The following is a 24,978-nucleotide window of genomic DNA, read 5'->3' as shown; positions in this document are numbered from 1 at the left end:
CTGTTAGTATATATTTATTTATTTTTTTTCCTGGCTGGAAGGTTAGATGAGATTCGTAAGACTTGCTGTCACTGGTTCATTTTCACAGCATGCTTAACTGTCTATTTTTGGTCTGTTTCTTCACTACACAGAGTCATGTAAAACATGATAAATTGGACCTTAGGAAAAACCTAATTAAATCAGTGAGTGTTCTGGATCCTTTATGTGGAAACCACAAGTATGTTGTAAAAGTCGCCACTCCCTTAATACGTGAAAAAAAAATCAAAACATGCCATAATTCCAAGATGTTTGAGCTATATTTCTATAGCCCATTTTGTGGTTAAGCCACCAGTGACATGTCTGAGTAAGTAGATTTGATGGGTTGGCTTTTGGTTGTTAAAACCTGCCTCTCCACCTTCCTCCTCCTTCCTTTCACAGTGTAATGGTCCTGCGTTGAAGCCGTCTCCCTTCATCATCTTACAGTTTACACTTTTCAGACAAGGAGCCACTGGGCTGGATTAAACAGTTATATTGAGTACTGCTACATTCAGTGGGGGGTCGTTCCATCACTAGATTATTGGGGAACACACAGGAAAACCACCCTAACAACAGCCAATACTGAAACAGAAATAAATGAAAGGCACAGGTCATACAGGTTTGTCTTAGTGTCCTATGCGGTAGGTGTTCCAAGGAGGGTTATTTCTGTAATACCATAAACTTTTCATTTCTATGGGTCTTGCCTTCCTAAAGATGGTGTCTATAAATGGATCTGTCTATAAGAGGACATCACTCATTTTGTTTCAGAAGCCTTTTTACACTTCACTAGGGAATCCTGACACATTCTCTAAGTGACTGCGAGCAGTTTAAGAACATATTTTGATTAATGACTTTTGTGGCTCTGTCCCCCCCACCCCCATAATACAGTGTGTCCTGTGAATTAGGGAGTGCATTTGATCTAAGGTGGGATGAAAGGGCAGGAAGGTCACTGGCTTTAATGAAACAACCCAGTCCGCTGTAGTTGGACGGTGCACTGTTTTGAAAGTTACATGTGGATTTAGCTAGAAGTGGCTTCCTGTGAGCCTTGCATAGGTGCCCCTCCCCCCTTTCCAGTAGACACCCTGGGAGGGTGACCGAGGGGCTGTTCAGTGGTATCTGTGAGAACACATGGGTCCTGGAGTATTTGTGTGTGATCAGAGCCTTCATTGAATTCTGAGTTTAGCATTTGAAATCTGTTAGGTTTGCTGGAGGAAAAAAAAAAAAGTGAAAATAGGCACCATCGCTCCAGATTGAGCTTTAGAGGGTAATGTTCAGCTGCTTTTAATACCTTGTCAAATAGCTTCGAAATCCAAAGGGGGGTGGGGAGGCAGGAGGAGGGGCTGGATGTTCAAATGTCCTAAGGTTAAGAGTATGTTCTTCAAGTGAAATTGCTTGGGTGCAAGATTGGTTTAATTAGAGTGTTATAAAGACTTATTTTTTCCTAAGCAGCATTTTATAGTTAGTAAATGAAATGAATGCTAAAAGTGCTAAGCAGAAATCTCCCAAGCCACAGAGGTGTTCAATAACCAGACTCAAATAACATGGAAAGTACCATCTGGTCTTCGTTTCCAGCATGAAACATGGGGATTGAATGAATGGCTGAGATTTACCCCAACTTTGACGATGGCTGTGTTTTTTTTTTTTTTTTTTAATTTAAAAAAAGTTCACCTGGTACTTCATAGAAAGTTGAAATTGCAGTAATTCGAGCACCACTGTGAAAACACATGTTCCCACATTTCTTTTAACCAGTTCCACTTTTATTTGGAGGGTTTCCAAAAGTTCAGCCATTGACCACTTCCTATGGGTTATTCCGTTTCTACAGGCCCTCACAATGAGGGGGTCAGGTCTTCAAAAGATCTAAATGATTCTGTCAATTTTCCTCCTGGAGGCTACCAGGGGGAAAGGCTCCCCAGGGCCAACCCTGGTCATCACTCTTCATTAATCTAATTTTGTGTGATAGTCCTGGGGACTTGTGTTTACTATACATAGGCCATACTCCAGAATCCTCGATAAGCAACAACATACTCTGTTAAGGGTAGCTTTTGAGTCCTTGACTCTTAGACGCCAGGATTTTTGGTTCTGGGCTTAGTGGGAACCCTGGGTAAGACATTATCCGGCCTTTGTTTGAGGTCTTTTATTGAAGCTAATGACTGGGCTTGTGCCTTCCTGAGATAAATGACATTATCTCTGAGTGGGCTGACAGGAAACAGACATGTTAATGGTGAAGCTGCAGGGGACTATCTGCTTGGGTTCTGACAAAGGAGCGGAGTAGGGACCCCTGGTTGTGGTCATTAGCACATAATGCATTCTTGCTCAGTCTAAGAGGCCCTTGATAATTGGAAAGCTATTTTAGCCACAAGCACTTAAATCATAAAGTTACTACTTCTCCTTCCTTTGCGTTTTGTAAGAGTAGCAAAGGGAAGTGTTTTTGTGTCTGTTCTGCTCTTTGAAGGTGATGGCAGTCGGGGCTGTTGGTAATGAATGACATTTAGGAGACCTGCAGGTTGAACCATTTGTTTTAAAATCAGGTGGGCACCCTCTTTGTCTTTCAACAATGCTCAGCCTTCCTTCTGCATTCACAGGCAAAAAAAAAAAGTAGATCCAAAGCTTCAGGGAAAGTCAGTTTTGTATTTGAAGATGTCTCATGGGAGGGGGATAAAAATCTCTTTTTTATAAGCTGGGAAAGAGATTTTGCTCAGTGATTTGAGTGTGATGAAACCTGCCTTTTGAAGTGTATGTTTAAAAAAGTCATGGGTATAATTGAGTTTCAATGCAATTTAAACTCTGCAGCTTGAACGGAGATAATTGCCACGTTGAACACACTCTAGAGGTGCAGAAGAGGTGGAGGGATCATGCTCTCCTATTCTTTCATATTAAGCATTGGGAAGTTTGTCATAGTAATTACTCTGGCACAACATAGTTTTGATTGCCAGCCCTCTCAACTTGCCAGCAATCTGAACATCAAGGGCTTTGCTTGGATAATAAACAGTTGATTTCTAAGTCACCTGGATAGCATTCTCCTGTCATGTAGAAGCCAGAATGAAGGAAACACTGGGTTACCCTTGGCAGCAACATCACAGTGAGAACATCACCTCTTTATTAGGATTGCTACCGGCACATCATATATGCCTGATGCCTGGGTCACTGAATACGTTAAGGGACAGGAAACAGGTGAAACTTCAGGGATGGCTTAGGTGGTCACCGAGTAAGTAATGTAAGGATCCCATTGGAGCCCGGTAAGGGGTCTTCCATAGAGGTCTATGCGTCTAAATGTCATTGCATATATAGATGTCGGTGTGGTAGTCTTAGATAGTATGAGCTTTATTCTCAAAACAAAAGCAGACAAACAGACAAAAAAAACCCCAAACCCCAAAGTTTTTGAGATGACTCAAAGGGTAAAAGCACTTGCCACACTGACCTGAGCGCTTGTGATTTGTCCTCTGACCCTCTTCATGTGCCCTGTGGCAGGGGCACACCCCTTCACGTGAGGGCGGATGCACCCATAAATATCTATACGAATAAAGGAATGAGTGAATGTACTTTTTTAAAAAAATGCACCACTAATTTTTCATTTCACTCTGCTCCAGAGAAAGGAGGCCCCTCCCTCTGTGTCCAGTTCTGTCTCCCCAGTGAAATTTCACTAGTGACCACTTGCTTCCTGTTCCAAGTGCTTCCTGCTAAAGGTTTTGGCAAGTGGAACCAACGCCATGGCCACGGAAGGCAAGGTTGTTCAACTCCCCTCAGCTGGTCGTCCAGCAGCTGGGCTGTTTGTAATGTCATTTGGAGAGCGGCGGGGGAATTCAAGATGGCGGCACTGGTGCTTGCTTCGCTCTGAGAGCCGAACGTGGCATGCCTGCTGAGTTTTGCTTAGGAGACACCTTTGGGGATGGAGTCGAAGAGATGGGTTTTGCTTCACGAACTGAAGCGATCACAAAGCAAAGACTTGTGCTTGGTCAGCCAATGGGCCTGAAACTACAGGGCTCTCTCATCTGGTGTTCAGCAGGAGGCTTGACTCCCAGGGAAGCTAAATGAAAATGTAAAGACTGTGAGGTAGCTGCAATGGAGAACCCAGCCATCAGGCTGTTCTGGTTAGGACAAGTGGGTTTGAAATGATGAACAGACATCTCTGTGGACTTTGTCAAAGCCCTCCCTCTTCGTTCCCATCTCATCACCCCAACACGGTCTGAGTATTATTCGCTGGGACCCTCAGCCACCTAGCTTTCTTCCTTCTGGGACCCTTCATGGCCAGCTAGCACCTTAAGACCAACCTGCTGAGCGGGGGGACATTTAGGCATACCCCAACAATGCCATAGGACTGTAGGCTTCACAGTTTAGGAGTAAATAAAAATATATTGGCTATGTTTTGTGCTGCTCATAATGATTTTAGAAAGCACATATTTCGGGTTGAGAATGGGTTTATTATGTTAACCAGAGAGCAGATGGCATGGTGCCACAGACGTATAATTTTACTTAAAGGGACTTTGAAGGTTTTGATGTGTTTTCTTTTCCTCTTATTTCCCTGATGGCTTCTTTTTTATTGAAGGGTAACTTAAGGAGACCTGGTAGCAATTTTACTGCCTTCCCCTGACAGTTTGAAATAATAGCTTGGTCTTTGGTTGTGTTGATCTTCTAACAGTGAGCTTGAGGAATTCTGGTTTTTCTCATGTGGCAGTAAATATGTGAGTGTGTGTACACATACATACATTTATACATATACATATATGCATATATATGTACACACACACACACACACACATATATAGTGTTTGTGATGTGTTTTAAGAAATGGGCTCTTTTATAAGCTTCAATTAGCAACCGATGACAAAGTTCCAGTTGGTCACACTTTGGTAAACTCCTGGAAGTTACTCTTCGCCCTTTTGGTTAAAGAAAACTCCTGGTTTGGTAAGAAAGCATGTCTGGCTCTCTGACTGGCTGCGTTCCTTACACCTCTTTGTCCTTCATGTTAGTCACCGAAGGTTCAAAGGTCAGGTCCAAGTTGTTCCCAGTTAGGTTAGCGACCTATGTTGGAGGGCTGTGCTTGGGTGAGGTACTCACCTCACTTTTGGATTCCGCTAGCATAAAATCACTGTTTATTTATTTATTTATTTATTTATTTTATTTATTTATTTTGGTTTTTCGAGACAGGGTTTCTCTGTGTAGCTTTGTGCCTTTCCTGGAACTCACTTGGTAGCCCAGGCTGGCCTCGAACTCACAGAGATCCGCCTGCCTCTGCCTCCCGAGTGCTGGGATTAAAGGCGTGCGCCACCACCGCCCGGCAAAATCACTGTTTATGTTCCTGTGTGGATTTTACAGTTCAGCTCATTCTTCACTTAAAATAAGAGGGAGACTTGGAGAACATTCCTCCTTCTCCCCTCCTCTTACCCCTCCTTTCCTTTTTCAAACTGTGCTCAGCCAGACCAGCTTACTTTTGAATTTCCTGTCATCTCCTTCACTGACTTTATGGATTGCTCATATTCAAAACAATAATGTTTGACTTGGAAGGACGGAAACCTTGGGATTTCATTCTTCACGGAGAACTGTTTATTTGCATGTGGCTCACCACAGTACATGGATAACGCTATCAAATCTGGGTTTTATTATGGGTTCATGGTTAGCAGAGTGGCTCTTGGTGCTGTGTCCCCGGGTTCCAACTCTTTTGTGATGGGAATGAAATTAGGGACTGAATCTAGGAAGCGAAGGAGAAAATAGGCAAGAACAAATAGAACCTGACCTTTGACCTAGATCAAAAGTAAGTGGTGATTTAAAAAAAAAAAAAAAGAAAAACGCAAGTGAGTGAAATAGGGGCTCTAACTCCGTGTGAAGCTGAGTGGAAGTCGGGCAGAACATTGATGAATGGTGGACACTCGGTCAACGAGGCAGTCTACATTGTCTGTCATCTTGGTAACTGATGGAGAAGCGCTGAGCATTCCCAGATCTGTCAACTGCTGGAAGGTGCAACCTGACTTAAGTCCCTCCTGTGTGCTTGCTGCTGCCCAAAGGGAGCAACGTGGTGTCAGAAGGGAGCAATTGGTCTCCCTCCACCCCCCTGCATCCAGCTCCATTTGGGCAATTGTCTCCATTTACATTCCTTGCCCAAATTCTTCCCCAGCCTCTCCCGTGATGGCGCAGCAGATGCCAGACACTGAAGTCGAAAGCCAGCCGCTGTTTCCATTACTTCATGGCTCTATGAGCCCTCACAAGCTGCTTCCCCTTCCCCCTCCCCTCCCCCACCTAGCAAAGAAGGGCCCTCCCCCTTGGACTTGGGCATCCACCCGTGTGTCACTGTGCAGGTCCCTTTATGTTTTGTGTATGAGGGGACCAGATACCGAGCAGCCTGGATCCCTAGGGGCCTCGCTGCGCGCTCCTGGACTGCGGGGACGCGCCCTCCTTGCAGCGGGGGACCCGTTTATGGCCCTGAGCGCAGTAAATCTGTCAGCTCTTCAGGACGCCTTCACCTCTTTCTTCATTTGCTCCAGCTTCTAGTCTGACAACGTTCCCCCGAGGCAGAATTCTAATCTGCTTCCAATTAGTTGTAAAATGTGACTGAAATTTCCACATTATGACTGCTGTTTTACTTACACGCACACATCTAGAAACAAATTAATGCCCTTCAACATACATACATACATTATTTATTTATTTATTTATCCATCTATTTATTTGTCTGTTTATCTATCTATCTATCTATCTGTCTGTCTGTCTGTCTGTCTATTATTTGTTCAGCCCTTGGATTTACTCGAAGAGGGAGAATTCTCGGTTATCAGAAACTTCCAGGGGTCTCTAGTCCTTTGGTTAGGGTCCCCGCTCCCCACCCCACCCCCTGCCCCCACAGCCATCTTTCAAGATTTCCCAGAATGTATCGCATATGTCTAAGTTTTGCAAAAAACATTTTGTAGAATTTCTAAAATAAACAAAACAGGATATTTGGCTAAGGAGGGGCCCCTGTGGAGTATTTTAATAGAACACAAATACAAAGTTACTTCTAAATATAGCACAGCTATATTTGGCCAAGACACAGTTACATGCTACATTTTAAAATTCTTTCATTTTTATGGCCAAAAGCTGTAACCCCAGATAGAGTAATTGGGTCATCGCTTGGTTTGATAAATAGGATTGCATTAATGATGTCATTGTAGGCACTAACAAGTACCCTCAATTGTGTCCAAGCCCTTGGGGCACAACCTCTTGGGGTTGTTGGTGCCATTGTATTGCTACCTATGGAGTCCCATGACCTAACTCCCACCCCCATACAGAAGTGCACGGACTATGAGAAGGGACTGGGTTCTGGCTTTCAGGTTGCTTCTACTGTGGGAGGAATTTTTATACAACAATGTTCATTACTCTGTTTTCTCCTTTTTCAATGAATTTTCACAAAGTTGCTGATCCACCTGATTTGTGTGAACATTGGAGGTGTTTAAATCTTGGCCAAGAAAGAAAAGTTGAGAATGCTCTTTCATTACATCCCGTGGAAACCACTTTCTCAAATACTGTACTGGGGAATTTTAGTACACATGACAGTGGACCTGTGGCTTAGCACTGGTGGAGAGGTGGTACTCTTGACATGAAAGGATGTAAACAGCGGAATTTATTGGCACATTTTATAGGAGAGTTCCTTCCTCCAGCATCTTGGCAGATTGATACCAACAACAGTAATGGGCTTTAAAGAGGTGTGAAGGGTTTTATTGATGGTAAAGTGGTTATGTTGATCACGTCACTCAGATTCTAAGTAACACTTTCACGTGTAAATGAATGCAGCCATTGTCTTTTCAAGGTCATTGTCATATAATAATAAAAGTCCCATGTTGATTGATTTTTTTTCATCATCCTTTTTATGTGCTATTTTCAATCTCTGTAATCAAGAAGGAGTGTTTATTTCACTGCATTTAAACAGGTCTTCTTTTACTTTATTTATTATATATGGAATATAAATAACTTAGATGATTTTACCAAAACTCTTCGTGTTTATTATCTATGAAATATAAATGGCTCAAATGATTTCTACAAAAGTCCTTAATTTAAACTATATACAAACTTCATAAAAGCAATAAGCAAGCTTTTTGTGTGTGTGTGGCTTCCTTTCTTCTCCCTTAATGTCTTAAAAGAAAAATGGGCAGATTGAAATCCCTACAATTTTAAAACATGGGCCTCTTAGATTGTGGAGACCCCCTAGCTTAAAAAGCATTGCATCTCTGTACCAAAACCTCATAATAAGCATTACTGTGGTGGCCCTTCCACTCCTGGGATTCACTAATTACCCCTTAATAAGGTCAGTCTGCCCCAATCTTTTTGCCTATCTTAGGAGGAAAAGCACACAGGACAGTTGGATTTCAAGTGGATCTTGCTGTATTTGCAACTTAGCATAACTTCTTTGAAGGCCCCCAAGATGCTTAATTGGGACCTGGTATTTGTGTTGGGGATTGGGGGTGGGAGTGGGTGAGGTGCTGCTGCACACAGCTACTCATTGTGTATTTAGAAAACCGCTGTTCGTCTTGGAAACATTACATGCCTTTGTTGATGCTGCATAGTTTTCTAAACTCCGAATGAGCTTATTCCCTTTTAACCGTTTGGGAGAGCAAAATAATGAACGAACCTAGGAGTCTCTGGGTTGGGCCGCAGCCAAGCTGTTAAAACAACAACAACAACAACAACAACAAAAAAAAAAAAAAAAAAAAAGGACAAATGAATGGTTTAATTGTAGAGCAAACTATTTGTTTACACACTAAGACTTACTCCTCACTAAATCCTATAGACTGGTGGGTGACAAAATGAGCCTGTAAATAACAGAGATTGAATGCCCAGGGTTGTTCTTCGTGATCACGCGCAAGTGTTTCTCCCAGGTCCCTTCTTTGCATGTAGGGAGGCAAGAGAAGGAATTATTTAAGTATTTACCAGGAAGACTGCTTGGCCAACTATTGAGAAATGAGGCAAGAGTTGGGAAGGCGGGTGGTTATCAGTTCCTTGCCTGGCCATGACGTTAAAACCCGAAGATTCTTGTAGCTGAGAGAAGGGCTCGAACACTCTTGCTGTGTTTCGTCTTCTGTTTCCTTTGGGATGGTGGTGGGGAGGGTCGAGCAGGGAGGGCTACTACCTGGAGTAGAAGACAGGTTTGGGCATGAGGATGGGTAGTGGAGGGCCCTTGGTACCCCAAGGTCCTACCCAACACATTCTCCAGAACTGTTGGGACATTCGTTAGAAATACCCCCTATTTCATTGGGTTCTGACTACAAAGGGACTCTCCAGGAAGGCAGCGAAGTCACATAGCAATCTAGGGGCCAAAGAGATGCTGTCTGGAAGTCTGAAGCCAGAGCGATTCTCTTTAGACATTGTCAGATGAACTTTCCTTAGTACAAGAGAATCCCCGAAACAATGGCCTTTGTTCCCATAGTAGCTGTAGTTCAGCCTTCTAATCTTTTGGATAAAAAGATGTAGGGGTGTCTCCAGTAAACTACTGTTTTCTGGCAGTGTCAAGTCTAAACACTTCCTCATTCACTACTTATATTTTTACATCAGTCTTAGGAGTGAAACCCCTTATTTCAAACTGCTCCTTTGTCTAAAAACTGTCACACGTTCTGAAAACTCCGGTTCCAAATATTTCTTTAATGGCTTCTGATCTGTCTCACCACAATCAAAGCCATCCTACCAGAACATTAAAACCATTTGTTCACTACTTGATGAGGTCTTTAATATTTTATGTGCATGGGTGTTTGGGTTACAATTGTGTCTGTGCACCACGTGTAGGCTTAGTGCCCAGAGAGACCAGAAGAGGACATTGGATGCCCTGGAACTGGAGTTAGAGATGGTTGTGAGCTGCCTCTCTGCTATGTGTTGAAACCCGATCCTCCGAGCTCGGTGCTCTGTTCATCCATCCATCCATCCATCCATCCATCCATCCATCCATCCATCCATCCATCCATCTATTTGAGATATGCTTTCTCTGTGTATCTTTGTCTGTCCTGGAACTCACTCTTTAGACCAGGCTGGCCTTGAACTCACAGAGATCAGCCTGCCTCTGCCTCTTGAGTGCTGGGATTAAAGGCATGTGCCACCATGCCCAGCCAGCTGGGTGCTCTCCACCACTGAGCCACCCCTCTAGTCCCACTTGATACATTCTTAAGAAACTGAGCTTACAAGATCCCAGTCTGCTTAAAGTGACCTGGGTTGTCTTCTCCCTCAAGGTTTGGTCTTATTATTTTAATGCTTTTTATCCCTTTGAAATGGCATGATTTCCCCTCCAAACGGCAGTCTGGTAGCTTTATTTGGGAGCTCTCTTCTAGGTACTAGTGTGTAACTAGTATATAATGGCGTCGAAGGAATTGAGGAACAAAAACGATATAAAAGATCAGGTCTAAATGGCCTCATTCTCAAACTGCTTCTGACGTTTGCAATGTGCTATTCTTTATATCTGATGCTTTTCTGGTAATACATTCTATACTAATGAGTGAAGAGGCCTGATTTTCCTTCTGTGAGAATTCAACTTAATTATTTGACACTGTAGACTTTTAAACCTTCACGTTGGCCACAACTACCCTTGTCGCCAAGCAGAGCAAATGAAAATGTGCTTTTAAATGTAAAGAATGACTGGACCTGGTGCCTCAAAGTTTTAATCCCAGCATTTGAGTGACCAAGGCAGGTGGATCTTTGTGAGTTCTAGGCCAGCCAGGGCTACATAGGAGACCCTGTCCCCCCCCAAAAAAATTACTAAGATGATGAACTTCTTCACCTAAATTTGATTCTTTGGTGATTATTCTTTGCTTAGATGTTAATGTTTGCTTAGCAAACCAAAATGTAAATGTAAAATTGGAAAAACATGGTGCTCTCTTCGGCAGTGCATATACCTAAGTTGAAATGATACAGGGACATTGCATGGCCCCTGCGAAAGGATGACGCGCAAATTCGTGAAGCGTTCCATATTTACCTGTGTGGGAACATGGGGGTGGTGTGAGCATGAATGTCCCTAGAGCCTTAACCTTTCCTGGAAAGAAAGCTTTTTTTTTTTGCCGGTTGTCACTGCCTTTTAAGAAGTCGTCATCTAAACATGCCTTCTACTCAGGTGATCCGTTTCCATTCACAAAGAGGATAAAGAATAGGGGAGGGCCGGGCGGCGGTAGCGCACGCCTTTAAATTAATCCCAGCACTCAGGAGGCAGAGGCAGGCGGATCTCTGGGAGTTTGAGGCCAGCCTGGTCTACAAGCGAGATCCAGGAAAGGCACCAAAACGACACAGAGAAACCCTGTCTCGAACAACCAAGCCAAACGAAACAAACAAATGAAAGAATGGGCTGGGCAGGTGCTGAGTTTTTTTTTCCCCTATAACTTAACATAGGAGTTCCTCTCAGGTCTTGCTGGTCCGGTTTGGCCTGTTTTATATGCTGTTTGGATGGATCTTTTTTGTTACCAGCATAAAATGTGTGTGTGTGGGGGGAAGGAGCTAAGCTAAGATGCTCTGAAAATGATTTCTATAAATCTGCTTACACCAAGTCTAATACTTTCTATCTTAGCTTATATTAAAGGCTTAAGGTGCACTTTGAAAGACTACCACGTGAATCCGCCAGCCTGCTGCAAGATCGCGTACATTATTTCCTGGTACCAACCAATCTTTTCCATGGCCCTGAGCTAGTGTAGCTGCGGTTACTTCCAGGGGCTAATCCTGCCCTGTCTTACAGTGACGGGTACTCTTAGTAGCTGTTGGTATGTGCCAGTGATCGGATGACAACACGAAATGACTTGCCTTGTTAGAGTTCAGCTGTCTGGATAGTAAATCCTAAACACCTTGAGTTTCTGACAATTGTCGTAAACACCGAAGAAACCAGAAGACTTTTATACTTGAACTGTTTATTTAGTCCACATCTTTAACAGAATACAACACTCAACATACAGATTCTTTCAAATAGATTTCTTTTAAGGATTTATTCTATTTATTAAAATGATATGTGTGTGTGTGTGTAGGGATATGTGCATGCTCACATGTGTGCGTGCGTGTGTGCGTGTGCGCGCGCCCGTGGAGGCCAGAGGTGTTGGATCTTCCCTGAAGCTGGATTGTGAGCAGCCTGAAATGGGTGCTGGAGCTGAACTCAAGTCCTCTAGGTATAGGTTTTTAGCTGCTGATCTGTTTCCCAAGCCCCTCAAGTTATTTTCTAGTCTGGTGAGTGGCTTGCCACCATACACCAGGAGAAGGCAGGAGTTAAAGGGTGGTAAAGAACTAGGTAATGATTTCTCTTTCATCTCCATGAATTCTAAAAGGTTTCTGGAGTCTCCCTCATTTGGAGTTTGTTGTTGCTTGTTTTAGGACGTAAAGAATGAAGCTAACTGGATAAATAATTCTGTGCAGTGGGGTGTAGTCGCCTCCATGTTATTTGAGTCTGAATGTGCGTGCATAATTGGAGAGATTATTGGAGAGAGAGTGTTTTGCTGTGGTAGATGTGGTTTAAACCCTAGCGCTGAGCATAGCATTTAGTTTCTCAGCTTACCCACAAAATCTGTGACTCATTTAGTGAATGTGAAGATTTTTGTCCAGATGGTTAGGTTTAATTGTAAAAACTGGAAAGATTTCAAAGTACCCTTTGGGGGAGTGTGGGAAACGAGTCAACAACAACAAAAAAGAATTAAAAGTAACCATAAATCACTAAATATAGCATATATGTATAGTTGATATTTATAAACACACATTCATATAGACTTAAACACACACATACATGTATATACAGGCAGGGGAAAGCTTCAAGAACCGACTACAGCAACAGGAAGGCTTAGGAGGCGGAAGAAGAGTGATTGCATTATATTCTGCTCCTAATACTTGTGAGTTTAGTCGTTCCTGAGCTCAGAGCCAGCTTCCTCACAAGGGTGGCAAGTTCCGACTTCCTCATCACTGGCGATTCTTGGTTAAGGTCATTGGTTACTAACTCATTAGCCATTCAAGTTGCTTGGGCTGCTCCCGCCATGGCCTTGGCCTGGAAGCCTGGGCCAGCGTGTGCCTCTCACACGGATGCTGTGTGGCCCAGAGACGCAGCGAGTTTGGTTTCAGCATCTATTCCTTCTTCTCAATTCTTGCCTGTGATAGCCAAGCCAGAATGAGTAAAACTAATCCTTGTGGATGCTTTCAAAATGACTTAAGACCTCCTCCTTCCCATCACTTCTTATGCAGATGGGTACTGAAAGCGCGAACATGGGCTCTTTCATGCTTTGTAGCCAGGATACTGATGACCTAATTCTTGACCTCATAAATTACCTTTCTTTTCCCCTAGTAAATTTTCTTTGAAGTTGGTAGGCTAATAGATTCTATGCTGATTTTTTTTTTTCTTGGTATTACCTAGATTTATAGGGAGAGAAAGAAATGATGTACCAATGGCTTCAGGAAATAGCCAGACAGAAGGGGAGGCTGTGTGGCTATTGACAAAGTTTGTTTTGTTTGAGTAAAGTGGACATGGGCTATGGAAAATGGTCTATGAGGAAGCAACATAGACATATTTCTTACACGGGAAAGGAAATGCACCAGACATCAGAAAGGGTAGAGCAGTGAGCTAAGAGAGCTAAGTCAATGTGTCATGCTTAACCACATACCAGTTGCTTCCATAGTTGATGATGGGATCTTTAAATCAGCCCAAGGTTTGAGACCGAGGTTGTTTTGCAAGAAAGGAAGATTTAAAAGAAGAAGACAGTCATGTTGGTATGGTGAGTTTCAGGTTATGAAAAGACATGTGTAAGAGAGTAAGGAGAGAAAGCTTCCGGTGTGGGAGTAAGTTGAAGTCTGTGGGGCTGTACACAAACGGCGTTGGAGAGCAGGGTTAGCTGGAGGTTCTCTACCCTAATGCGGAAGTGATCTTTGCCTTGCTCCCCTTGGCTAAATTCCTGCAAAACTATCTTTCTCCATCTTCTGATAGCCTCCTGTCTGCTTCTAGTCTGTTTTTTCTCCCTCTGTTTGTCAAGAGCTTTGCCCTGGGTTAGCAATCCATCGGTTGGCTCTTAATGGTGATTTTGAGATAGTGCTCCCTACCCTCCCTAGTCCAGGTGAATGGACTGATAAAGGCCAGAGATAATGAGGCTCAAATGGAGGGTTTGTCTGGTAGGAAGACAGGCAGGAGGGTGTGGTTGCTGGCTACTGTGACGGTCTTTGAGGAGCCATCTTTTCTTCCTTATGAGTCAGGCTGATTTTAGAATCAGCTCGCTCTATTCTTTCTCTTGACCCTTCTTCTCTTTCTTTTTTCCTCCTTCCCTCCCCTCCTTCTTCCCAACCAAGGGCCTCATTCATACTAGGAAACGCTCTATCACTTCTGTAGAGATTTCTTTTAATATGGCACTACAAATGAAAGTGATACGATTGAAGCAGAATGTGACATTTCCCCCTCCTGAATTTAAAAACCTTTTATAACTTAATGTAGAGAGCCAGTAAGCACATGAGATCCCGAGGATGGATGGCGTCATTCAAGCGTACTGTGAGACAACTTGAGAGTAATACTCATGCTGTTTGTTTGTTTCTGTATTTTGTATTTGTTATGAATTTCATATATGTATGTCCAGTTATGTTGTGGATTTCTACAATTTGTTGCAGATTTCTCACGAACCTGATAAATTAATTCCAGGAATGGAAATAAGAATACTGTACGTTACTGATGAGGTGAGGATTGTCTTATACAGTTCAGGCTTCTGGAGTCCCAAGGCCACAGTAGGTTATAAGAAGACAGGATTTGTGCCAGGAGTGGTATATTTTATTCCATCCCAAACCTTGATTTGGACAATGGGAGTTAGGGTTGACAGGCACACAGTTGCATTTTTTTTCCATTAGAAATTCTGGACTGGGGCTGGAGAGATGGCTCAGTGGTTGAGAGCACTGGCTGCTTGTTCTTCAGAGGACCCAGGTTCAATTCCCAGCACCCACATGGCAGCTCACAACTGTCTGTAACTCCAGTTCCAATGACCCTGACACTCTTACAGACATACACGCAGGCAAAACACCAGTGCACACAAAAATAAATAAATCTTTTAAAAAAAGAAAGAAATTCTGGCCTATCTTAAGACACAGTGTTGTAGAATATTAGTTTAAGATGTGTTACATTTGTTTATGCTGTAGAATGTTTGTTTAATGATGTAAAGATGTATTGCATTCTTTTGTGTTGCCTTTGTTTAACTCTGTGAAGCTATGTTACTTTGCCTGTCTAAAACATTTGATTGGTTTAATAAAGAGCTGAATGGTCAATAGCGAGGCAGGAGAGGGATAGGTGGGGCTGCCAGGCAGAGAGAATAAATAGAAGGAGAAATCTGGGAAGAGGAGGTCGAGGAGTGCGAGAAGGAAGAGGAGGAGGATATTGGGGGCCAGCCACCAGCTACACACAAGCCACAGAGTAAGAAGTAAAGAGGGGTATATAGAATAGAGAAAGATAAAAGCCTAGAGGCAAAAGATAGATGGGATAATTTAAGTTAAGAAAAGCTGGCAAGAAACAAGCCAAGCTAAGGCCGGATATTCATAAGAAAGCATAAGCCTCTGTGATTATTTGGGAGCTGGGTAAGGGGCCCACCAAAAAGGTCACTGGAAAAAAAAAAAAAAAAAAAAAACTGTCGATTTGCCCCGCTTGTGAGCTACTTTTGGCAATGTTTCCTTAAGACTTTCAATGACAGGACATTGCTCAGATGGAAGAGCTGAATCTCAGAGGCTGAGGTGGCTATGGTTTGAAGCTGCATTGGAGGGTAAAGAGCTCTGTCAAGTGCATGCTTGGGATGGAAGAGGAAGACCAGTTGGAGCAGAAAGAGCTGCGCCGGCAGATCCTGCAAGTGATGCCGAGCTGGAGGGGGCCTGAGCTTGGAATCTGGATTGATTGGATTGGATGCAAGCACTATTTTTTTGGATGTGCTTCCTAGCCTTTTTCTTGGCTGACTGCACATGCTGTTAAATCCCCTCAGATAACACACGAGGCATGTGTTTTGCACAGACCATGTCCAGATTGGATTGGGACCTGGGCCTAGCCTGGTCATGCAAGACCTTGTAGGCCCTGGTTAAGGAGTTCAGATTCTAGTTGGAGTGAAAATGTGATTCCAAATTTTAAGCAAGGGAATAACATGATTTAGTTTGAGTTTTAAAAAATTTCCTCTGGACTGCTCTTCGGTATGGGGAACTGGCAGCCAGAGGCATAGTGAAATTGGTTACAGGACTTTTTCAGAAGCTCCCATGAGACATGGTAGGTGTCTTCGTTAATTATAGAGTTTGGCTGAAAGTAGTCATGTTGTCCAAAGGCAAAGATAGACTAGGGCTAAAGCAATCTGGAGTTGTGAATGAAATAGTGAGAGTTAAGGATAACAACCGAATGGGGTGGGGTCAGTGGAATCCAGAGTCATGAGTCACTCCCCCCCACCCCCCAACAGGGTTTCTCTGTGTAGCTTTGAGCCTTTTCCTGGGACTCACTTGGTAGCCCAGGCCAGTCTCCAACTCACAGAGACCCGCCTGCCTCTGCCTCTCAAGTGCTGGGATTAAAGGCGTGCACCACCACCACCCGGCGAGTCACTTTTTTTTTTTTAAATTTGTTTCGGGTCTCATGTGTTCCTGACAGGCTTCATTCAATAAACAGCTGAGGATGACCTTGAACCTCTGATCAGCTGCCCTCATCCTCTGAGTATTGCCATTATAGGCATGCACCAGCACACCCAGCCATGATACACTTTTGATGCAGCCTAGGCACATTGACGCTTGTGTCCTTCATTCATTCAGTTAGATGGTTAGGGTTGGCACAGACTGGGATGAACTCGAACAAGTTTGACTTGGAAGTTGGTAAGCTGTGAGCAGTCACCCAGAGAGTGAGTGTCCTTAGGAAAGACAGAGACCAGAGCTGAGCCATGGAGTATTAAGAGGAGCCAGGGGCACATGGGCGGTGGAACAGGAAACCCCAGGCAATCTGGTGTTTCTGGAAAGCAAGTTTAGAAATTCCATCCAGGTGGCTCTGATCGTCTGTGCCAAAGGCTGCCAAGATTTCAGGTTAAGATGAGGAGACTCAGAATCAATGGCTGCTAAGCTCAATAATTGTAGTCCTTACTGAAACACAGGAACAGGGAAACACAAAATGTCACTGAAGACTCAGGTTATTTTCTAGATGGTGGAAAAAAATCAGAATATGTCAATACTTTTTAAATGGCTTGACATAAGGACAGAAATATTAATCTAAATATTTGTTATTTACCGGGGGTGGGAGGGGGTGTTTCTAGCTGTGGATGTAGGTCGAGTATTTTCCTAGCTTGCACAAAGCCCTAAGATTGATCCATAGTGTCCTCCTTAGCTGTAGCGCAGGTTCAAGGACAGACTAGGATACATGAGACCCTGTCTTATAAAGGGACAGGAAAATCACCATCTATCATTTTCAAAATGTAAGGAACTTTTACTAGCCTGTTTGTATGCTGCTGTGGAAGGAGGAGGAGGAGTATAATTATACCAGGGTGGAGGCAATAAATGCTCTTTAATAGGCATGAGGGTCAGGGTAGGGAGACTGGGTACCTAGGGCTGCCTTGGATGGTTGCAGTTGAACAAGTCCTCTGCTGTAGCATGGAAAGATGGAGTAGAGTGTCACACACAGAGAGTTGGTAGAATTTGTGGCTAAAAAACAAAACCCCTTCGGATTAAAACAACAGTAACAGCTAGCAAATTTTTGCTGGTGACTGCACAGGCCTTGCACATGCTGAGCATGATGGGAAACGATACCCCTGGCCAGGAAGATTTTATTTTACCATCTGTGCCAGTTGTTACAGTGTTAAGGGACTTAGAAATTTCATTAATAGAGATGTTGTAGACAACAGTTGTGTGTCCATTTTTTTTTTCCATTCCTCCTGTGGTTTAGGGATCTTTGACTATTTTGTATTCAGGATATACATGCCTATACATACCTCAATTTGTTTTTCTATTCATGCCTTTATCCATTTCTTCATTGAACAAGTAGTTTTTGAATGTCCGGGTCTGGGTCTCCAAGCCACCGTAGTGAGCAAGACTCTGCCCTCGGAAGCAAATATGCTAGTTTCTTGTGGAGAAACCCTTTTGTTTCATGGTGGTGTGTGTTGTAAGGGAAAAATCCAGCAGGGGAGGATGGAAGAGTGAACTGGTAGAAGGGAGATTTTGTGCGTGAGTAAGATGTGAGTACAGTCAAGAGCCATTTGACCCTCGGATGGAGTGAAGATCCCAGAGCGCAGTCCCTGAGGTGGGGAGTGTTGGTGTGCGTGAGGAAATACAGTCTCCAGAGTGGCTTGAGCTGGATGATGGAGAGGAAGAATACAAGGAGTGCAGTAGTGAGGGCAGGCTGTGGTCTCAGTGGTTTTAGCGCAACTTCTGACTCCATTCCTACCTAGGTCTTTTGCGTTTTCATTTCTGAGTGGTGAAGGGAGATGGGAGTATTATCTTGTGTGAATTATGCCCACTGACTCCTCATGGAACACTGCCAATCCCGAGGGATATGGGAAATGGCAATCTAGAACCTTCCTTAGAAGACATTGATGGAGAAAATGTCCATTTTCTGAGGGAATGTTTTCTAGCTTTTAGGTGTTCACACATGCACACACATACTTTATACACACATACATGCACACACATAACCACCCAAGCACACAATTAATATGTACACGCAATCACACACCCCCACACATGCACACACTCACACATACACACTACATGTGCTGTCACATTATAAATAAACTTAACTATTATTACATTCGCAAACAACAGAATTTAAAAAAGGATGGGGTGATGCTCTAAAGACCGACCTGTTGGGTCTCTTGTTTTACCCCCCTCTACTTTCACGCTCCCTTGGAGTGTAACATCTCTACATATTGGGTGGTGTCGCACAGGTTGTTAATCCTAGCACTCAGAAGGTTGAGGCAGGAGGATCACACAAGTCCGAGGAGGCCAGCCTGGGCAACACAGTGGGACCTTGTCACAAACAGACTTAAAGCCAAAGAGCCTGTCTCCCATTTTGAGCCCGAGTAAATTAGTTGTGTTTAGTAAACTGCTGCTTTGTTTTGTTGTTCATGATGCAGAATCTTCTGTGTGGTCCAGGCTGGCCTCAAACTGGAGATTCACCTTCCTCGGACTTAAAGTAATTCTTAAAAGACTTTTAAAAATTTTTCAAAATCAGTACAGGAGTTTGGAAAAGTTGAAGTTGTGATGATCTGTCTCATAATGGAGATTGGGCATTCTTTCCCCAATACCTCCTCCTTCCCAGCCGCCTCCCTAGCGCCATTCCGGTTAAGCTCCAAGTCTTCCTTGAAGGGGTCCCTATCTGTCATATGGGTTTGTACTTCTCATCTCCTGCACAAATGAGAGCACATTAAAGAAACCGATCTGTACATGGCCTTTTTCACTTAGCTCTGTTGTGGAAATCACTCTTTTATCTTGGATTCCAGTTTATCTGGTCTGCATGGAGGTTATTGGCAGTGTTTTTCAGTTATAAAAAAAAAAAAATGTCCTAGTGAACATCTTTTCATGTATACATCTCAAAGTTTAATTTTCCTCCAACCTGATTGTATGTTGTGGATCACCCCAAACTAGACCATACAATGTGTGTTTTGCTACAATTTACCACCCTGGGTTATGATTTTCTGGCTTGGATGTTAATCTCTTAGCAATTTACCATTTCAATTTGTATTTTTCATTAGCACAAGTCGTTGTATCAGTATTTTCTCAAGCACTGGCAACTTGTAATCTTGGCCTGGTTTGTTACGGAGCCAGCCACTTCTTGACTTGAAAGTATTTCAGATGTATGTTAATTAAACACACTAATTTTTTACATTTTGCAAATTTCCTGCTCATACCCACCCTTTCACACTCCCTTGAGGTCTAGCAAGCCTCCATGGTAGACGGTTTGCAAATTTTTTTAAAAAATAATTTATTTTTATTTTATGTTCATTGGTGTTTTGCCTGCATGTATGTCTGTGTGAAGGTGTCAGAAGCCCTGGAATTGGAGTTACAGACAGGTATGAGCTGCCATGTAGGTGCTGGGAATTGAACCCGGGTCCTCTGGAAGAGCAGACAGTGCTCTCAATGCTGAGCCATCTCTTCACCCCTGCAAATATTTTTTTCCCATCTCTTAGCTCTGGTTTGTAATTATGCAAGTCCCCTACCTGCTCCCAACTACTACCCCTGTGCCAAAATCTTAAACTGTGTAATCAAGTCCATAATTAGTTTCCTTTTCACGGCTGCTGGACGCTGCATCGGCTTAGGGAGACCTTTCTTATTCCAAGATTATCAAATTGTTTTCTACTGCTTTTCTGGTGCTGTGACTCTCTTTTAGTCTTTGTTTTATTGAGACATGGTCTCACTATGTAGTCCTGGCTGTCCTGGAACTCTGTAGACAGGGCTGGCCTTGAACTCCCAGAGATCTGCCCGCCTCTCCCTCTTGAGTGCTGGGATTACAGACATGTTCCACCATGCCTGGCTTGAACACTATGCTTTGATCAGAGTTGTATATCTAAGTTACCTAAGGAATGCTTAAAGTTCCCCATACGCTGAGTCCCAGGTGCCCTGCCCTGTTCTTTGTGTGGATTTGGATAAAGATTCAAGCCACTATCTGAAGATTCTCTCCCCCCACCCCAAGAATGATTATTCGAATCTACTTTTAGAAGAGATAGCTCCTTATACAAAAATCACCATAGTACTGCTTTAAATACCAGTTCATTAAGGTGTTGGGAAGGTGTGGCCAAATGCGAGATGGAACCGGAAGCTCTGACTGTGCAGGTCTAGCCCCAGGTGGCTTTATGGCCGGGACACACTTACTCCTGCTTCATGGAATCATGGGGCGGAAACTCCGCTGCTCAGATGAACTGCTTACGTAGTAAAGATGAGCCAGGCTGTATGTTAGCTGTGCAGGCCACCTCTTCCGGTCAGCTGCGCTTTGACCTTTTATGATAATGGGCAAAAGCCACTGTTAGGGGAGCTTGTTCTCTGTTTCTGAGGTTGTTTCTTTCTGGGAACCCATTTTCTGAATGTCCTTCCATTTCCCCAAGAACTGTGACACCCCCTCTCCCCCGCCAGCCCCGTTTCTGCTTTCGGCACCGCAGATTAAAGTCTTTTTTTTTTTTTTTTTTTTTTTTTTTTAGGTTTTTCGAGACAGGGTTTCCTGTGTAGTTTTGCGCCTTTCCTGGAACTCACTTGGTAGCCCAGGCTGGCCTCGAATTCACAGGGATCTGCTTGTCTCTGCCTCCCGAGTGCTGGGATTAAAGGCGTGCGCCACCACCGCCCGGCTATGATGAAAGTCTTTTATGTACACCTTTTCCATTTTGTTCTGTGGTCTGCGCGCACATTTCTCTTGTGAGCCGGGGGACCCCTGAGGACACTCGTACTTGTTTTTATCCCTGTCAGTACTTGAGCAGAGTACTCCTTTACTGCAGCAGTCACAGAGTAGAGGAGGGTCTTCAGTGTGGCTCCCCTGGGCCTAGATCTTTTTTTTTTTTTTTTTTCTCTTGTGAGACCACAGGCAAAGACACTGTTAGAAACGATCTGGGTTTTTGTCTGTCTTGCATTTACAGGCATTTAAAAAAATTCTTTAAAAGTGCCATTATTTGTGTGATTGGTTGGATTGCATCTGCTTCCCAAGTCTGCTCGGGCCTGTCTGTTGAATTTTAAAAGAACAAAGATAAAGATGATTAGATGATTTCCTCAGAAAGTTTACCCTGTGTCAGAATAACAGATTGCAATGGTGTCCTGTGTGTTGGGAGATTTTTTTTTTTCTGATGGTTTCTTTATTAGCCACAAAACCCCCAGAGCTAAAATGGACAGCTACTCTTCCAAAAATGAAAAGAAAATACCCTCAATATTCAAACGAAAGAGAGAGATGTCTGTGGGAAAGTTTATACCAAAGCAAACGTGATTTGCAAAGGAAAAAAGCAGCGTGGGGTGGGGTGGGACCTAGGGATATGGCTCAGGGCGAATAAAGTTTGATATGTATGAGTGAGGGCCTGAATTCAGATGTCAGCAGCACTCAGTCAAAAAGTCAGGTGTGGCCACACTCACCTATAATTCTGGCCTGGAGCGGTGCAGGGTGCAGACAGTATTCTCTAGGGTACTGGCCAGACAGGCTAGCAGAAATGGAGGGTTCTGGGTCCAGTGAGAGGTAGTATATCAAAAACTACGATGGAGAGTGCTTGAGGGGGGGGCACTCAAAGTCAGTTTCATGCCTCTGCATGTGTGCACACCAGAACACACACACACACAAATGTGTGCCTATTATATACATATATGCATAAAAATAGTCAGCCCTTGTGCGTGGAGTGTGATGAGAGCTGAGGAAATCGTGCATGAATTCAGCCTTTTTCCTCCATGCTAAAATTCACGGAAGAACTTGAAACGTTACCCTATCTGAGGGTTTCTATACGTCACCATTGTCTGTGCCCCTGTGTAATCATCACACGCCTTTAATCCTGGCAATCAGGAGGCAGAGGCAGGCAGATCTCTGAGATTGAGGCCAGCCTGGTCTTTATAGCAAGTTACGAGTCAACCAAGGATTTACATAGTGAGATTCTGCCTGAAAAAGAGTTGAATGGTGTTTATTTTTTTTTTTAACCTTTAAATTACCCATTAACCTCAACATGCTATTTAAGCATATTCATTATATTATTTTTATTATTATTATTATTATTATTATTATTATTATTATTATTATTATTTGACAGGGTCTCACTGTATAGCTCTGGCTATCCTAGAATTCACCATGTAGACCAGGCTAGCCTTGAACTCATAGAGACCCCCTGCTTCTGCCTCTGGGAGTGATGGGATTAAAGGCGTGCGCCACTACACCCAGTGTAAACATTTCTTTAAAAATATACTTTCTAGTATAGATTCAGTTGATCAAATTTATGCATGTTTGTGTAGTTGTAGCTGAATGAATTCTGCTGCTTCTCTGTTGCACAAACATGGTTGCGGCTCTTAGAAAGCCTCTACTCGGTTGTGTCTTTCTTAACGTTTAATGGCTTTAGTTGTTTAAAGTGGCTCGCACCCGTAACCCCAGCTCTGAGGAGGCAGAGGTACGAGTAGCCTTGCAAGTTGGAGGCCAGCCTGGACTACGCCGTCACACCCCCTGTTTTGAAAAACAAAACAAAAATTACTGGCACAACAAAAAGATAGTTTGAGCAAAACTAGTGGCGAAGAGAATCCTCACTGTGAATTATTGAAAAAGAGGATGCCCAGTGATGGGGAATCGTTGCATCTTTTGGTGTAACCTTCTGATTGTATTAGCAAAACCTAGGGAGAGCTGCCATCCCCCGCAGACACATTATTTACTTAGAAGGCTAGCTCTGTCCTCATAAGAAAAAGATCCACCTGCCTCTGCCTCCTGAGTTCTGGGATTAAAGGCGAGTGTGGCCACACCTGGCTGGAAGCAGTTCTTGGGATGTCTGCTGTAATGAAAAAGCGCCACAATCCTTGCCTGAATTACCTCCTGACAGCTCAGTTGCCTCTAGGTTCACAAGTTAGGGTTTTAACTGAGCTCTATGGATCCTGTTTCCAGGGATTAGGAGAAAGGAAAAAATACACAAAAGGAGAAACCGGAGCTTGGGAGACTGCTGGGCTGCTTAGGTCCCACAAAGTGTTTGAACCCAAGAGCAGACTCCTTGATTTAAAATGCTCGTCAACAAGCCCTTGAATTAAGTGGCTTACTGGGGACCAGACAGGCTATGGAGAAGTGACAGGAACCCCCTGCTTCGCTTCCCTTTCCTGATGTTTTCCCCACCACCCCATGCTGAGTTTCAAATGAAGAACAACAAACGAGAGAATAGGAACCCACTTTGTAAATATAGAGTCTTTTACAGATCCAAGCACAAACAAATCTGTAAACGGTAGGGAAACCCAGGCCACACATTTTGCGGTGGCTTCTGTTCATATATTAGGGAGCCTGCTGGAACCCCGCTAAACAATTAGTTGCCAGCTGTTTGCTTTAATCTGATCATTTACAAAAAAATACAGCAGTCCTCCCTAGTAGCAGTTAAAGACTGAGAGGACTAAAATGAAGGCTGTGCCTCCGTTACATACTTTTGTAAATGCTACCTATGTGGGTGGGGAAAACAGGTGGGATTCTGATTCTAGAGATATCAGTGAATTTATATCTGTTTTCCTGAGAGAGCTGGAGAGAAGGCATTGAAGTCTTAGCACACATTGTGATGTCTTCGACAATGGGAAGCACTGTGTTAATTTGGAGAAACTCATTAATGTGTAGGTTAGTGCTAGTAGTGCCTCTTAATTAAGTTTCAGTGGATGGAAGAAGTATTAGGAACGGAATACATAGGAGATTTTGCAGAATCTCTGATTGAGGTAGGCCAGTGGCTATTTCTACCGTGCATGCTAATTTAAAAATAATTCAATAACGATTCAATTTGTGTCATCCTGGCATTTGCAAGGGGACAGGAAGAAGTCTTGCTTGTCTTTATTCACCAAATAGCAGTTTGCAGACCCTTACAAGCTCCCATATGTCAGTGAAAAACATTTTCCAAGAAATTGGCAGGACTGCGCTTTGTAGCCGCCTGCCAGCTTCTTCCTGGGCCCAATTCAACAGAGAAGGCAAAGGGAAAAAAAAAAAAATCCTTGTGTTAGTGGCTGAATTACTCTGACAAGCTTTCACATCGCCCCTCCTCTTATTAATATTCTTTTTGATGTGAGCTTGTAAAACAGAGGATTGGCTGTTAATCTCCAAGATCTCAAGGGCTTTTGGCAGTGGCCCATAATTGATGTGTTCACATGGCTGTTGTCTGACTACTAATGATTAGACAGCAGGGTTATCTACCAGCTAAATCAGTGTTGCTTATAAATCACACTTGATAAACTGAAGTTTCATTTCTTCAAAGAGTCCGGACTGAACTGCCAGGGGCATTTCATGATTCTCTGACAGCTTAGATTACGTGTATTTTTCATTTCTGTTTGACAAAATATGAGACTCCCTCCTCACGCCGGTGAAAGAGAATTTGTTTTGTTTCTCTAACGAGGCAGTTGGAGGATGATAAGCAGTGAAAGATGACCAGT

At 43.3% G+C, this 24,978-nt stretch overlaps 1 protein-coding gene, 1 long non-coding RNA gene and 1 other non-coding gene across 3 annotated transcripts in view; 2 read left to right on the top strand and 1 right to left on the bottom strand.

The window, feature by feature from the left end:
* Znf608 (zinc finger protein 608) overlaps positions 1-24,978 on the top strand; it is a 107,879-nt gene that overhangs the window by 7,593 nt on the left and 75,308 nt on the right.
* LOC119086271 lies at positions 8,886-9,636 on the bottom strand. The gene is made up of 2 exons (XR_005089517.1): positions 9,215-9,636; positions 8,886-9,103 (listed from the first exon to the last, which is right to left on the bottom strand). It is a non-coding gene; the product is annotated as an uncharacterized LOC119086271 (long non-coding RNA).
* Positions 10,828-10,930, top strand: LOC114706102. Its single transcript, XR_003736488.1, has one exon. It is a non-coding gene; the product is annotated as a U6 spliceosomal RNA (small nuclear RNA).

Source organism: Peromyscus leucopus, chromosome 19 (genome assembly GCF_004664715.2).
Source record: "Peromyscus leucopus breed LL Stock chromosome 19, UCI_PerLeu_2.1, whole genome shotgun sequence".
In the NCBI taxonomy this organism is placed as follows: Eukaryota; Metazoa; Chordata; class Mammalia; order Rodentia; family Cricetidae; genus Peromyscus; species Peromyscus leucopus.
This window is presented reverse-complemented; position numbering and strand designations above follow the sequence as displayed.